Raw genomic sequence first — 16005 nt, 5'->3', positions numbered from 1 at the left:
GCTTACATTTTACGTAAGTGCACATTTATTCAAAATAATTTATAAGATAATTTAAAAAATATAATTTATATGGGATTCAATCACATATAAATATTGATTGTTGTTAAAAATAATAAATAATTTATCTCATGATTTTTATTTGTCAGTTAGTTTATTCATAGACTAAGACAATTTATTCAGCCAATTATGTTAGTTGAAATCTGATATTGTATCTAATTCTGTGTTTTAAATATAGAAGTATTTTAAAATGTCTAGTTTACGGGTTAAATTATAAATTCTTATGGAACAGATTCACAACAATGGATATTTTGCGTATCTTGCGTCTATATTTAGGAAAATACATAATTCAAATTAATTGCTTAATTTTATACCATCAGTAAGCTTTTGAAATTTCATCGGTTTTTATGTATCTACCTACCTATTCATCAGTAGTTATGTCGGATTATCTTCTTATTTCCCGTAAATACATTTAACGAGTGTGATTTCTCCACAGCCTACATGTTTCCAATAGTCACCCTTCGCCACTGTTGTATAGATATTAGGCTATTTAATCCGAAGACCCCTCTCGATGTTTTTTATCCCAAAATTTCGGGAATACTTTTTTTATATATCTTTTATCATCGGTATAAGTGCAATTTCAATAAAGCGATCGGGGTATAAATACAGAAATATTTATATTACAGAAAATCACCATGCATCTCCTAATTTTCTCGAGATAACATGATCTAACAATATTCACTTGTAAACTTAAATATCAATCAAGTAAGCGCTACTAAGTATGAAATATCATGTACGTTTTCTTTTGATAATGTAAATTCATATTACGTATGTCAGTACCACACAAAAATGGAAACATTTTATTTGTTCTCGTGATTGCAAGAAATTGTATTATTATTTAAGTAAGGAAAATAAATACATACCTGCCTAAGTAGAAGGTATTCCTACTAAATTTGAACATTTCATTATTTGTATTTTATTACACGTACGTATTTTTTATTTATGCAGATCGAAAACGTACATTGCATTTATGTATAAGTTTTATGGTGCTTTTAAGCTTATTTACATAATATGAAAAAAATCGCGCTGAATTTAGGTAGGCGCATATTCGAAATGTTAGGGCGCGTTATTCGTAATAAAATTATTGTTTTTTTTCCGAGCCGGGACGGAACGGTGCGGTGCGACTTAGTGAATATTATGATGGATTTTCTACTAAAGCATTCAAACATTCGTGGCATGCGAAATCCAAAAACTGATGTACTCCTCCATAGTACTTACTACTCGGCTGCGTAGAATTGGTTAATATAAAACCAATATAAACACCTCCCTCGCACAACGTAATATGCTCATACTTTAATAACACAGTGGGGCTTTCATTCGCGTCGTAATAGCATTTTCCTGCTTCGATATTCTGCGAATCCATTCCGCACAAAAGCGGGCCGAGCTGAATGCTCATTTTTTTTTTTTTTTTTGAATTTTCTATGAAGTAATATCGGGAGTGATGCAAGCGCTTTGTGTACCATATCTACATTGAGCGTGGAAATCATAGTACAATTTTACTTATCTCTTTTGGAAAACGGATTAAACTTTATATGGCTTTATAATATTGACGGTGAAAATGTCAAATGAATCAGTGACACAATACTAATACAATATCAATATGCATTAAAAGATAAATAGTTACTAACTAGTTTTTAACATTAATTGAGTCCAATTCACTGTAATCAATAAATTCTTCTGCAGGATGTTAATACATGTGACTTACATTACTTTACTTATATTACGTATTATTTTTCAAACTTGAAGTTGGTATTTTCGTCTTCTTCTCTGCCTTGAGACAATATTTTTATCACTGATTGGTATTACAAATTAGGCTCATAAGAGGATTTGTTACTTTAAATATCAATATCGTACTGAGCGGATACCAGTGGCGAAGGGTGACTTTTGGAAAGAGGTAGGGTGTGGAGATCTGATAAAAAGAGCACACTTGTCAGGTATACTTACGAGAATAGTACGATATTTACTACTAATGAATAGGTACACACTAGTAAATGACAACGACACACTAATTCAATGAAACTTCAAAAACTCATTGACGACATAAAAATGAGCGATGTGTTTAAATTACGTATTTTTCAAAACATGTATACCCATCAAAAATCATTAGATAAAATTTATTTGTATTTATAAAAACAATCTATACCTACTTACTTATTTATTAATATTTGATTAAACGCCGTTGAAATTATTTTTTTAATTATCTAATTAATAATGATTTTGGACAAAGTGCGCAGTTGTGACAAAATTATTATGCGCGAATGTTTTAGGCTCTACGATAGGAGCTTACCTTATTTCGTACAAATCAGCAGACTTGCTGCGGTTACGAGACGTAAAGTCCATACGAAAAAAAATTCAGAATTACTTCACACATAATCGGAGATTTATTTACGTCGAGAAGTCGCGGCGTTTATTATTTATTTACGGCGCGCTGTGGTATATTTTTTAATACCTTTAAATTGTGTAATACTGTAATACATTCCTACATATACGACATCTCTCGTTAGCAAAATAAATAATTTTTATATAACATAAAATGATGAAGTGATTAAGTACGAGGGTGGGTCAATAATTCCTTAGAAAAAAGCATTAAAACAGGTTTTATTTTTGTATTTTTTTTTATTTCTCAACATAATTTCCTTGGAGCTCAATACACTTGGTTAGACGTTTCTCAATTTTTTTTAAACCGTCAGAAAAATAAGTTTTCGGAAGGTCCTCAAAATAAGCATTTGTCCGATCGATGACTTCTTCATTTGAAAAAAAACGTTGTCCACTTAGCCATTTTTTTAAGTTTGGGAAAAGGAAAAAGTCACTGGGGGCTAAATCTGGCGAATACGGTGGGTGGTCGACCAATTCGAACTTTAATTCTTCAATTTTAGCCATTGATCGTAAACATGTGTGAACACGGGCATTGTCCTGATGAAAGAGGATTTTTTCCCTGCTTAAATGAGGCCGTTTTTCTTCAATTTTGTTTTTTAGCTGGTCCAATAAAGATGCATAATAATCCCCTGTTATTGTTTTTCCTTTTTCCAAATAGTCAACGAAAATAATTTCACGTGCATCCCAAAATACAGTAGCCATAACCTTACCAGCTGATTTTACGGTTTTCGCCTTCTTTGGACATGGTTTGCCTTCGCAATCCACTGCTTTGACTGTTCTTTCGTCTCGGGAGTATAGTGGTGTATCCATGTTTCATCTACAGTCACAAAGCGACGAAAAAATTCATCCGGATTGCGTTGCATGAGCGACAACATGGCTTTAGAGGCCACCACCCTATTGCGTTTATTGTCGACTGTGAGCAAACGCGGCACCCATCTTGCAGAAATATTTTTCATGCCCAATTTGTCATGTAAAATAGAAATGACGCTACCTTTTGAGATCCCTGTAACCTCAATAATCTCACTCAACTTTAATCTTCGGTCACTTAACACCATATCGTGAATTTTATTGATCATTTCTGGTGTAGTCACCTCTACAGGACGTCCTGAGCGTGGTTCATCCTTTGTTGATGTACGACCACGTTTAAATTCATTTAACCACTTATAAATAGTTGCAAGTGAAGGAGCAGATATGCCGTGAACTAAATCCAACTCATTTTTTATTTCCTTTGATGTTAACCCTTTTATATTAAAATGTTTAATAACAACTCTAAACTCAATTTTCTCCATTTTCCATTTTTCCATTTTCCACAAGCAATTTTTTTTTTAAATGTACGAGAAACACACAACAACCCGACCAATCTGATTGAAACTTCGCAGCATACTGAATCGGTAGTGCCGCTGCATGAAAACAAACCGCTTGCAGTACTAGTCGCGCCACCTGTCGGCTTTTCTAAGGACTTATTGACCCACCCTCGTATATAAATATGTCAGTATGGAATTAAAAAATATTTTTCTTAAGAAGGTAGGCTTTAAATAATCGCCTAGTATGGAGTCTTCGCCACTGGCGGATACTGTACCGTACATGCAGGACCTCTATACAATTTCTAGTATGCTCGGACTTGTTTCAATTTCAAGCTCATTATTTTCTTTCAAACTGAAAACTCACTGAAACGGTGTTATGTGCCTTATTGACTTTTGAAATTTTTCTCTACACTCACCAACCCTAACTAAAGAAAATTAAGGATGAATTTGAAGTCCATTTTCCGTTTTCTAGTCATATTATTTTAAATTATCACAGCACTAAAGCAATAAAGACGAAAAAGCGAAAAGATTTCGTTTCCCGAAATAATGACAATATAAAAAAATATCATCATCGAATGCAGGGGAGAGCAAGACACAAAGCTCGGATGTAACAAATATAATAATCGAATAATTAAATTTTCCCTTTGGACCTCGGCCTAAGTAATCCGGAAAAGCGAGGAAATCCCCGTGGCTTGATTCGCGAAACAGATAATGAAGGCGCAAAACATGATACAATTATGTAATTGGGCAAAGTCGTTAGAATTGCGGAGACTTGCAAACAATTTTCTTGGCAAATAAATTTTATAATTGAAAACCTAATTCGGGAGGCGGAAGACAGAGAATTTTACAAAAGTTATCTTCTATCTCAGTCTGGCCAAGTCACTCTGCTTTCTTTCATCTCTCGCGGTTTCTAAGACGACGGTGACAGTTGATATCAAACTGATTTATTTGTTAAAACATTTTTTTTTTTAAATAGTTAAGCTAGAAATGTTTTTTTTGCGATTTATTTAATTTGAAAGTTTTCTTGACAGTTTACTTTATCATATATTTAACATAAATAATATGGAGAGATCCTAATGCCGTCTAGGAATTGAGGTTAGTACCCACGTCCTAGTATATTATACCATGATTCAAAATACAGCCGCCAATATTAACGGAATATTAAACGATCACCTTATTAAGAAATTATGACGTGATTAGATAGTGCAATGTTAGCTTACTTACAGTATTAAATACAGTGGCGGTTGTTCCATTCCATGCAAATATGTTATCTAAATAAATAAAAACGTATAAAAAACCATAATTTATTATGTCTTAAAAAGTGAAAAGTTTCTATGGTAAGAGATAATATGTTTGCGTTGGATCATCCTGGATGGGAAAAGCTTTTAGAGCAGGTCAATTAATATGCGCCAATAGTTGTAGTGCAATTTGTTAATGATGAAAGACATGTAAACAATTATTAATTTCAAATTATGAATTTAATGTACATACATATTATATTATAATTTATATATGAAAACTTTATCGCTTGCAACATGCTATCTTTAATCTATTTCTATACATATTTATAATCAACCGTTTGTCTTCTTTAAGGACCCACATGCGCCACGTAAGTCAAAAATGGAGCTTTTATGGTATTTTCAGAGCATATGCCTGGAGATTCCTTAAACGTTGTATATAATCTATTTATATAATTTTGAAGCCTTCTTATCCTTTATATTTATTTTAATCATTTCATGACTGCATAAAGTATTTTTATTAAATGAAATAGTATTCTTTTAAACCTCTCGATGTAATGTTTTAGAATATAGTCATATTTCAATACATCCATGTGCAGTGGTTAGATTTTTTTAGGTTTATTAATTTTTAAATGCATTTATAAAACCGTTAGTAAAATTGTTGTTAACATTATATAGTGAAATATTTACGATAACAAATTATATTTCTAATCTCTGTGAACCCAAATTTGACAAGAATTAGGCATTTTATTATTCAAAAAATGGGCACGATTAACACATTTAAAGATAATTTTAAAGATACTGATTATAACCTATGTCTTTGAACATTCAAATGTGATGAAACATCCTACGAATAATGATTGTTTTATAATAACTATTGACAGTGACGTCCCGTGGGGGTAGGCAGATTGAGCGTCGCTTGGGGGCGGCAGTCAATCGAAGGGCGACAAATCGAGGAGAATCATTTTGCACATATAGAAAAAGCTACCTAAACTTATCTTTATATCTAAAAACTGGCTTGTTGGTTGGTAAAAACTGGTTGGAAACCAAATGTATTAATTAACATGAAAGGTTTAACAGGACTGTATTTTTTCCGGGTTCGCGATATGTAAGAAGCCACTGTATTACCTACCAACGTCAAAAATTTCTCACATTTGGGGTAAAAATATTTATAAATTTAATTGTGTATGTTTTGGTGGTACATATGTTGTTAGTTGTACACATTTCTTAGATATTAGAGTTATTAAAGGATGATAAAAAAATGAAGCAGCATTCTGGCGCTGCCTAGGGGCGGCATTTTGTCTAGGGACGTCACTGACTATTGACCTAAGAATAAGGTAGGGTAAGAGGTACAATCGTGGGCTACCCTCCAGTGATGGGCCACTCAGCAGTAAAACACAAAAAATAGGTATTCAAAAACCTAAGTTATGGGTATTTGTTCCTATATGTGACTCACAACATCATATACTTCGGTTCTAGCACATTATTTCCTGTATAGGTAGCAGGACTGACCCTATAAGTGACCATTTTGTATACCAAGTCACACATTTTGCATTTTTTCTGACAATTGCTTAACTTTTTGTTAAGGAAATAACATACTTTGGAAGGTAAGATCTCTTTAACTATATTACTAATTATACTTTTTATTTAATAATCGTTATGCTGGATATTCAAACATATAATTATGTTAAGTCTACGATAATTTTAAATTAAAATGACACATCTAGCTGGGTGGCAATTTACTGCACTAAATATATATAGCAGTTGTATGATGGGCCGGGCTGGCCCATGACTGAAAAAATGGTTTTTTACTTTTAGTTAACTTTTTTATGCTAAATACAATATTTATAATGCACTATGGTATCTGCCGTTTTTATTTTTATTTTATTTTAATTTTAGACAGTCGTTGGCCACGTGGCCGATCACTGAATTTGTACTGGCCGATCACTGTATTTAGAAACATTTAACTTCCCATTTCTTTCAGAATATCAAAATACTGAATAATTTAAGTTTAAATATGATGTTTAAACAATAGATGATGCTGTTGCATACTTTTATAAAAATGGGGGATCACTATGTGAAGTTGCAAAAAAAAAAAATCAGAGTGCTACAATACACAATACATTGGAAATATTTTCTATCCGAATCTGGTTACTCTGTGAATAGAGTTTTCTATATTATTTATCGAAAGGCATAAGTCACATCTTATCTACCAAGTTAGTGAGCTTTGTCTAAAATTTTATTTGAAATACATCTTATAGCACTATAATCCTAATGCATCTAGGATTCTTCAGCCTATAGATATAACTGTTTTCCCTTCAGTTAAAGCTGCAAAATATCGCAAAATGCTGTTTTTATCTTTAAAGATTTAACGAATGTAGTGGGCAATTAAACAGAAGGAAAGCTTAAAAATATTCAAAATACTAGCTGAGGTAAACAGATAAAACATTTTTATACCATACCTACCGATTGCGGAAAAACTTAATCAAATTAAGTCATTATCTGACAACAGCAAAAGAGCATAGAAAATATAACCCAATTAAATGTATCTAACGTGTCAGTGCCGTCAGAGAATGCAACATGTAAATAGATACTGAGCGCATGGAAGAAATAAATGAACATATGGTTAATATATCTACAGTTCTAATTCAAACATTATCATGGCCTCAGATACCAAAAATAAACGATAAACATATTTTACAAAGAGTTCCATTCGCCATCACTTTGCAAAAATATAGAGATATTTAAGATCAAAAAATGGAAAACAAGAAAAGTGCAGAGGAAGATAAAAAAGAATAAAGGCAAAAACCACACATTTTAATGAGGCAATTGAAAGTACAGGCAATTAAAAATAATAAAGTTTAAAAAATGGCGGCCAATCGTTGTGCGATTTGTGAAATAATAATAAAACATCTTATTAAATTAGAATTTTCAGTGTATAAAGATAGCTTCCATTCAAATTGCGTTCCAAAATCTCAGCAGGTCCATGTCCCAATTGAGATTGATGTTTTATTTAGTGACTCAGGTGATGAAGTATTCAACAGATAGGTCGATAATTTTCTAAGACCTTAGAATACACTCTCTGTCACTCTATCCTCTTTTATTACATCAACGGTGAGATAAAGGAGTATGTTTGTTGATTATATCATAAGATTAGACACGTTGATTCAATATTTAATTGAAAAGTATGCCTTAGTTGTTTAATTTATGCAGAAAAAGACGGGTGGCCCATCACTGTCTGGAAAGTGGCCGATCACTATCTGAGCGTGGCCCATCACTGTACTTTTTGCGATTTTTTTTTCATTTATATTTTTTGTAATAACCATGTTTGGTATTATAAAATATGTACACATATATATCAATATACATGCTTTGTAAACACGAAAAAATTGCATTTCAATAAAACCGCATTAATAAGCTTGTTCTGACCGATCAAAGCAAGCCATTCGCTTAACTGGCCCATCATTGTACCTCTTACCCTACATTAGATCGAGATGTTTAAAAAAATGCTATTTTATGAAATAAAAATACTTTATGCAGTCATCAAATATTTAAAATAAATTTAAAGGATAATAAGGCTTCAAAATTATATAAATAGATTATCTACAATGTTTAAGGAATGTCCAGGCTTATGCTCTGAAAATACCATAAAATCTCCATTTTGACCTACTTCTGGCATGTGGGCCGTTAATAAAATTACAATAAAAATGAATGTAAGAAAGTTTTTTTTTAATATGAGGAGGCACTGATAAATTATAAGTTTAACAAAATAACTAATATTATAATATATTGTTTGATCGGTTCTAACATGGAAGAACTGCATTATAATAAGATTTAACACAAGATCCTGCTAATTCTACAATTTGGTAGATTTACAAATTCAAAGAAAAATAACAAATACCTGGGATAATATTAGCCGACAAGGTGAACCTGTGCTGTTGTTTTAATTCATATGTTAATATTAATTATGATCACCAAAAAATACCACAAAAAAGCACTGTGCAATCGTGCTGAACCGAAATGGCTGATGTTGAAACAATATTGAAAAAAAGCGGCAAACGACAATTAAACGACAACACCGAAAATAAATTAGACTAATTAAAACAAAACAAAGCCCATTAGCATGCAAACATGTAAATTATTTGACAAAGCGTTGAATAAACATACAATTTCCGCAAGTTTTGATGGATAAACTGCGCAAAATATTGTATTATTTCTGGATCGTCAAACGAACGTTTTACCATTTCGCGGAACAATATACTAAAATATTGATATTTTATTTAAAATTTCAGTAAACTTTTATTCACAATATTATTTCATTTATTTTGAGTTGGCAATCCGGCTGTGTTACTCGGAGAATCCAGTGAATTGTGCACTTTTGTATAAAAGCATGAACACAATATGATGGGTAGAATAGTCATGGAATATCATAATTGTAAATGTTAATAATAATAATAATATATGGTTTGTAGTCATTTCGTTGCTATTAATTATTCCTTCCATACATTTAAAATACTTAGTAGAAATATTCAAATCTCTAAATGATGAGTTTGATAATAATTGAAAACATAAACCTATCAATAGAAATTGTTGTCTGACTTTCAACTTTTATATTTAGAATCCTCATAATTATCGTATCTTCAATCGGGGGATTTTCAAATACGCTATTCTCTGATATCTAGTATGATTGCTTCTATTACGTAGAATGTTTAAAATAATATAATGCAATAGGTACCTACAGTGTTTTTAAAAATCAATTAACGATATTATGTTATTTGTAAATAAATGTATTATCGCAAAATGTACTTGGATTAACGTTATCTTGTCGACTGTATAATATCGATTTTTCTTCCGATACGATACCGGTATCGATACTTTTTTGACAGTATCAAATCACCGGATACTTTCCCCCATGTTGGACTATTTAAAATGCTTATTGTCGATTATAATAATTAGAATAGGTTCTATATTTTAGCCATTATTTCCAACGTAGTCTTTTTATACTCTAGTGGGTCTATTTTATACACAAGGCGGCTATCCACGGCTATCGATGGTAGTTTATCATATTTATGTATTGAGGTATTATTATTGTTATATTGTTAATATTCATTGTTCGCCAATACATTCACTATTTATTGTGTAAGTTAGTAACTTATTGACATTTTGTGAGTCGATATGTACAAAAAACCAATATTCGCAGAGGGAACAGTAGTAGGTGACATATACTATTTTTACATAACGAAGTAAATACACTTTGAAATTCAATGAGATTAAACCAAAGCTATTTTTAAAACATTTTTTACCATATTAATGTTATGAGCCTCTAATTAAAAGGTACGCAGTGATTGTGTTAATACCTACTAGTATCGTATTACTACACTTGCACTGGCAGCATTGCATTTTTGTAATATTAAAAAGTTTGATACCTTGCTTCCAGACTTTCATTCGATATGACGGCCCTAGCTAGGCTGTTACTACTATGATCTTCTTGATTCCTTATTGTGAATAAATCAGTGCATTTTTGTAATATTAAAAAATTCGATACGTTGCTATCCAGACGTACATTCGATATGACGGCCCTAGCTGTTACTACTGTAAATAAATAAACAATGACCAGATTTTTTTTTAAATTTGAGCAAATATTCAACTGAAGGGTAAACAAATGTGTTTTTTTAAATTATCTTTAAATTAATATTTTTTTATCAGGGGTAGGTACAATATCGACATATATTGTTAAATGTATAATATACCCACTAATGTAACATCGTGAGTTCTGACTATTAGGTAGTACTTATGAGTGTGGTATGAGAGTCGAAATTATCATCGGTTTGGGTCAACCGGATATAAGTACCACCAAGAAAATATTACATGGAATTCTATCAATACAATCTTCACAAATTATAAATAGGTAGATAGGTTTATCTAAATTAACATTAATTGATCGTATGCTCGATATGTAAAATTCTATAGGTGAATATACGAGTACAACGTATTAATTGTACCTATACAACAATTCTTGTGCAATCTCAGAATAATCATAATGTATTTGAAACTGTTATTTAAATATAAATGTGTGTATATATTCATTAAAATATATTAAAACTACGAATACATTAGCTGTAAAATTAGTTTTAATTCATATGAAATTTACATCATTCATAGTTGGTTGTTAGCATCGTTTTTTGATATTGCAATATTCAACAATTAAATACTCTGTTAAGTACCGACAACTGATATCTTACTCTCCAAATCCTCTAAATACGGAATTAACCTCGTGAATATAAACCGAGAGGTTATTTTAACGAAAATGTTTATCAAACTTGTATATTTCGACCAACTGGGGCGTATGTTGAAATTGCTAGCACGTAGTCTGTTATAGTGTCTGGTTGTGTAGTTTTATTGTTTTCGAAAGTGAATTATGGAAATTCGGTGTGCAGTTGTACTTATTTGCGGTCCGCGGTCGGTGTATTTTCGTCTGACTTGTTAAAAAGTTAACCATTTTGTTTGATATTGAGATTGTGCGAAGCGAAGTCAAGAGTAGTTTTCCTGCCGCTGCTTTCCTCGCCTATTTTGATTGCGCTCTAATCATATTTAAGGTTCACTTTATTATTTTTTTCACCGTCCACCTCATAGTTGAATTGAGTTTCTTCGGTTACTTTGAATATCGTAACAGTTTTAATGTAAATTTAAATAAAAATATATCTATTTCTTGTTGTTTTATAGTTCAAGGACTAATATTTTTTTTATATGGGCCACCACAGAGTTGAGGTTTGTATTAACAGATTTTTTTAGTTTTATTTTTACGAGAAATGGATGTTAGCCACTTGCTCACATATTAGGTCCACACTCTTACTCATACACAAATTGAAAAACAATATGTGTACTTGCCAGACTCAGGATTCGAACATGGGACCCACGACATTTTGGGAAGACGCTTTAACCGCGCGGCCATAGGTCATTACCGACTAACAATTATATTAAAAATCTGTTAATATAATCTCCACTCTGTGGATACCCATAACTTAGATTTGAATAGAATATGTAATTTTGTTTTCACCATCATTCAATAACATAAATACAAATGAATGCGTAAAACAGTTATTCGTCATTAATATGATCTACGTTAAAGTGCCCACCACCACCCGTCATATATGCACAGCCGTGGATATGCACGGCCGCTTTCTATGACGCTTTAAACGTGTCTGAAATAAGTGATTTTCCGTCATTTTCCGTCAGTTTTCCTCATTCCGTCCCGAGACGGAGCCGCACGGGACTGATGCTGCAACCATGCACCGTAGTGCTTAAAGAAAAAAATTAAGATAGATTTTTTTTTGTTTTTTGGACTGGCTCTGCTGTCCGCTGACGTTAAGCGCTTTGTGTACCCGTCTGCACTATATGTATTCAAACACCGTCATCATCATTTTTTAATCGGATAAAAAGTATTCGCTATGAATATAATAATTACTTACGCAAGTATAGTAGGTACTGTCTTCCTATTCAACATTCGCGTTCACAATATAATCAAAAAAGTGAGCTTGGTACTTAACTAGATATAAAGTTATCTAAAAGCTTTTGACGCAAAGTAATTAAGAAAACATCTGCGTTAGTTTTCAGTTTCACCCACAGACTTTACTCAGTACCTAGATCTTATTATTTGTTTTAAGAAATTAAGAAACCAGTAAAATTTTTTTCACATAATTCCTTGTCTTATAATATCTAAATAGTTTTTTTTTTAACTGGTCCATATATTTTCCCCCCACATGAATACTGTCATTATAATATAATATTATGTACAACACAAAAATACTCATAATCGTGTACCGTTCATATCGTGAGGGGTTTTTTGCGGTTGATTTGTGGTATATGTATGTACTTTTGAGATTTTTTCAATACTTTTTATATTTACATTTTATTTGTAAATATTTTTACATCGATGCATACAAGCTGTGAAAACTTTGTTACACGATATTATCTATATTTTTTTTTTTACAGAATTCGAAAAATGAATCTTGATTCAAAAGTTCCCCATTTTAATTTAGATAAGTACTTATTGTAAAAACTGATTTAATGTTTCGGGAGCTTGAATGTATATTTTATACTCTGTATAGTGTATGTGAATACATGTTGGCAGTACTTAGCTGTATTATGTGGATGCTTTCTTTCTTTTTTATTCCTTGTAAAGTTTTACCTTCCATTTATACGTGGCCATTCGTTAAAAACTTTTATAATTGAATATCTTTTTAAAAATTTCTTTAAAACAGCATTATTTTTTTAATTTTGTGTTTTTTCTGACTTTGTTATTTCTTTGCAATAAAATAAAAAGATGAAATTACTGAGGCCTGCCCCAAAAATAATGAAAATTGACAAATTTTCTCGGAAATAGAAAACTCAATTATTGCATTGTGCTTTATTAAGCTGTGTAGAATGAATAAACCTACTCAATATAATATAATCCGAATTTATCGTGAAAAACAAAATATATGTCATCCTCTCGACATATATCATCAGAAGTTCCAATATTACATGAGGTATTTTCAATTGAAAATTTGGCCACGAATTCTGTAATTCAGATTCATTAATTTAAGTCGTTTTTTTCCTTATTATCAAATGGGTATGCATTATGGTTAATTTCATTGTACATGCAGATGTCTACTCCATCATCATTCCCTACCAATCCACCAATGAAGGCATCCTTTGGTTCCTTACACTTTTCTTGGTTCTTAGTTCAACGTTACCACCTACTTCCGCCGAACTTGATAAATTCTCAAATCGCTAATCAGGCGGATTTTATTGTAATTGTAATACAATGGTTTGTTTATTGCACTTGAGTACTTGTCCAGTGGTTACAATAATATGTAACATTAAGTACACCAGCATATTCGATCCAAAAAGGATCACATGAGCCTTTACAGGGTGGAGGTTGTATTGCAGATTGTTATTTTTGTGAGCAATGTATGTTAGCCACTTGCTTAACCTATTAAGTCCGTACTCTAACTTCAAACATAGGTACAATGCAAAACAACATGTGAACTTTCCAGACCCGGAGCCATCATCGGCATCATAATATTAAAATAATACATAAAACACATAATACGTAACTATACATTCTATAGTATAGATAAAATTAATTAGTTTTGAATTATTGTAAAATTTATTTTCGTGTTTAATTATAACTAGATTTCCCCATATTATAAAGCTTTTACAATTAATAATAATCCACATTGTTCAGTGAAATTGAGTCTCTTTCCTTGTCTATCGTAATTTTTCATTATTAAAAAGCAAACAGCTTTTTGTTTTCGTTTAATCGCTATTGTTCCTCCCGGTTGGGTCGTTTTTATTGTTGGGCGTTCGTCGAAGAAAAGTAGGCTCTGGCGCTGGCTGGGATCAAAGCCTTAAACAGGCCTCGTCGCCTCACAAGCTTGTTTTCTATTTTCTTGGGCGCACTTTTGTTTTGCAGGGCAAGCCTCCGTCAAGTCGCGACGTTTATTTCGGTCGCCCGCTGATTGTTGCTCTTGTCCCCCTTTGCATTGAAGGCGTTTGGATGGTTGGGTAAAATGTTTTCTCAAAGTTTAGAAGAAACTTATTAAGGATAATTGTATCTACTATTTGACTTTGAACAATATAATAAAGCAAACCAAATGTTTAGCTTATTATAATATTGTATTTTATTTACTTATTTAACACAAGAAAATATGCATAGTTCCTGAGCGGAACATATGAACCCCTCATGATGTAGGCCATATTAAAGATTTCTTTTTACAATTAATGATTTTTAACCTTTTCTCCTACCAAAAAACAACATGCTACACCAGGATTTAACCCGCTACCGAAATCGTAGGTTGCTTTACCGATTTACAATTTTAAATTACGAAATAAAGCATAAAGCGCCCGCCATGGACAGTTTAGTGTCCGCTTTTAAAGCCACCGATCAAAGGTTCGAATGTCACGCCTGGAAAATTAACATGTTGTTTTTCAATCTGTGTTTTGATATGAATCATGGACATAATATTTTGAGTATGTATTTAGCTTAGCTTAGCTTAGCGTAAAAAAACTTTTGAGAAAGAAGTTGGGAGGTGGCGGAGGTGGGAGGTAAGGTCCACACCGTAGAGCCAATGATAATAATAATAACACAGGCGGCTCTCGTGGTGCAGTGCGTAAGGCGCTTGCCTTCCACCCGAGGTTTCTGGGCTCGATTCCCGGTCAGGACACACAATATTTATGTGTTTTTCTCAACGCCTGGGTGTTTGTGATTGTTCAAAATTACTAACAACCACCTTGTACGAAAAAGCAAGGATATGGTTATTAATAATTCTAATAATAATAATAATAATAACAATGATGTAAATGCAAAACCAATAATTAAACTAATAAAATTATGATCAGATAGAACAATAGTCATTCGTTTTTACAAAAGAAAAAATGGAAGAGCCTTACATATTTTAATTACGAGTACCTACTTAAAATATTAATTTAATTTTTAAAACAAAACAAACATACGCATCACACGGATTTACAAAAATATTAGGGGAAAGATTTTTTTTATGTCGAATATTCTTCTCTCTTCTAAAATATAAATAAGAATTTTTCCTCAACCTACATTTAAGTAACGCATTATTTGTGTGCATCAGTATGATAATTTAAACAGAGTCAAATAATAATATAATTGCAATATCTTTTTACTGTCGTTAAAATACAGCAGTAAGTAGGTAACTAGGTAGGTACATAGTTGTTTTTTGATTTTTTAAACATTTAGTCTGGTATTTTTGCTTGTTGTCAAAAAGTAAAGTTAATAATAATAACGTAATGTTGTAATATTTGAAATGCTAGACTTTTTCTAATACCTACTATTTTGAAATTGACTTGCCTCTTACTTGAAGATGTGTTTAATATTTTGATAAGTTGTGTATAGCGACTATTTTATATCAGGGCTGCTTTGAGAACCCGAGGCCCAGGTGATATTCGGATTACACCTTATTCCATCTTGAGACTGTCTATTCTTAGTGGGCGGCGTCATTAAGAAGGCCGCCCGC

General features: G+C 31.9%; 1 protein-coding gene across 3 annotated transcripts in view; it reads left to right on the top strand.

Moving 5' to 3' along the window:
- heph (polypyrimidine tract-binding protein 1 heph) overlaps positions 1-16005 on the top strand; it is a 583478-nt gene that overhangs the window by 237084 nt on the left and 330389 nt on the right. The gene's annotated exons all lie outside the window — the stretch shown is intronic.

This window comes from Rhyacophila brunnea, unplaced genomic scaffold (genome assembly GCF_057557595.1).
Source record: "Rhyacophila brunnea isolate RB1 unplaced genomic scaffold, BYU_Rbru_1.0 scaffold_3, whole genome shotgun sequence".
In the NCBI taxonomy this organism is placed as follows: domain Eukaryota; kingdom Metazoa; phylum Arthropoda; class Insecta; order Trichoptera; family Rhyacophilidae; genus Rhyacophila; species Rhyacophila brunnea.
This window is presented reverse-complemented; position numbering and strand designations above follow the sequence as displayed.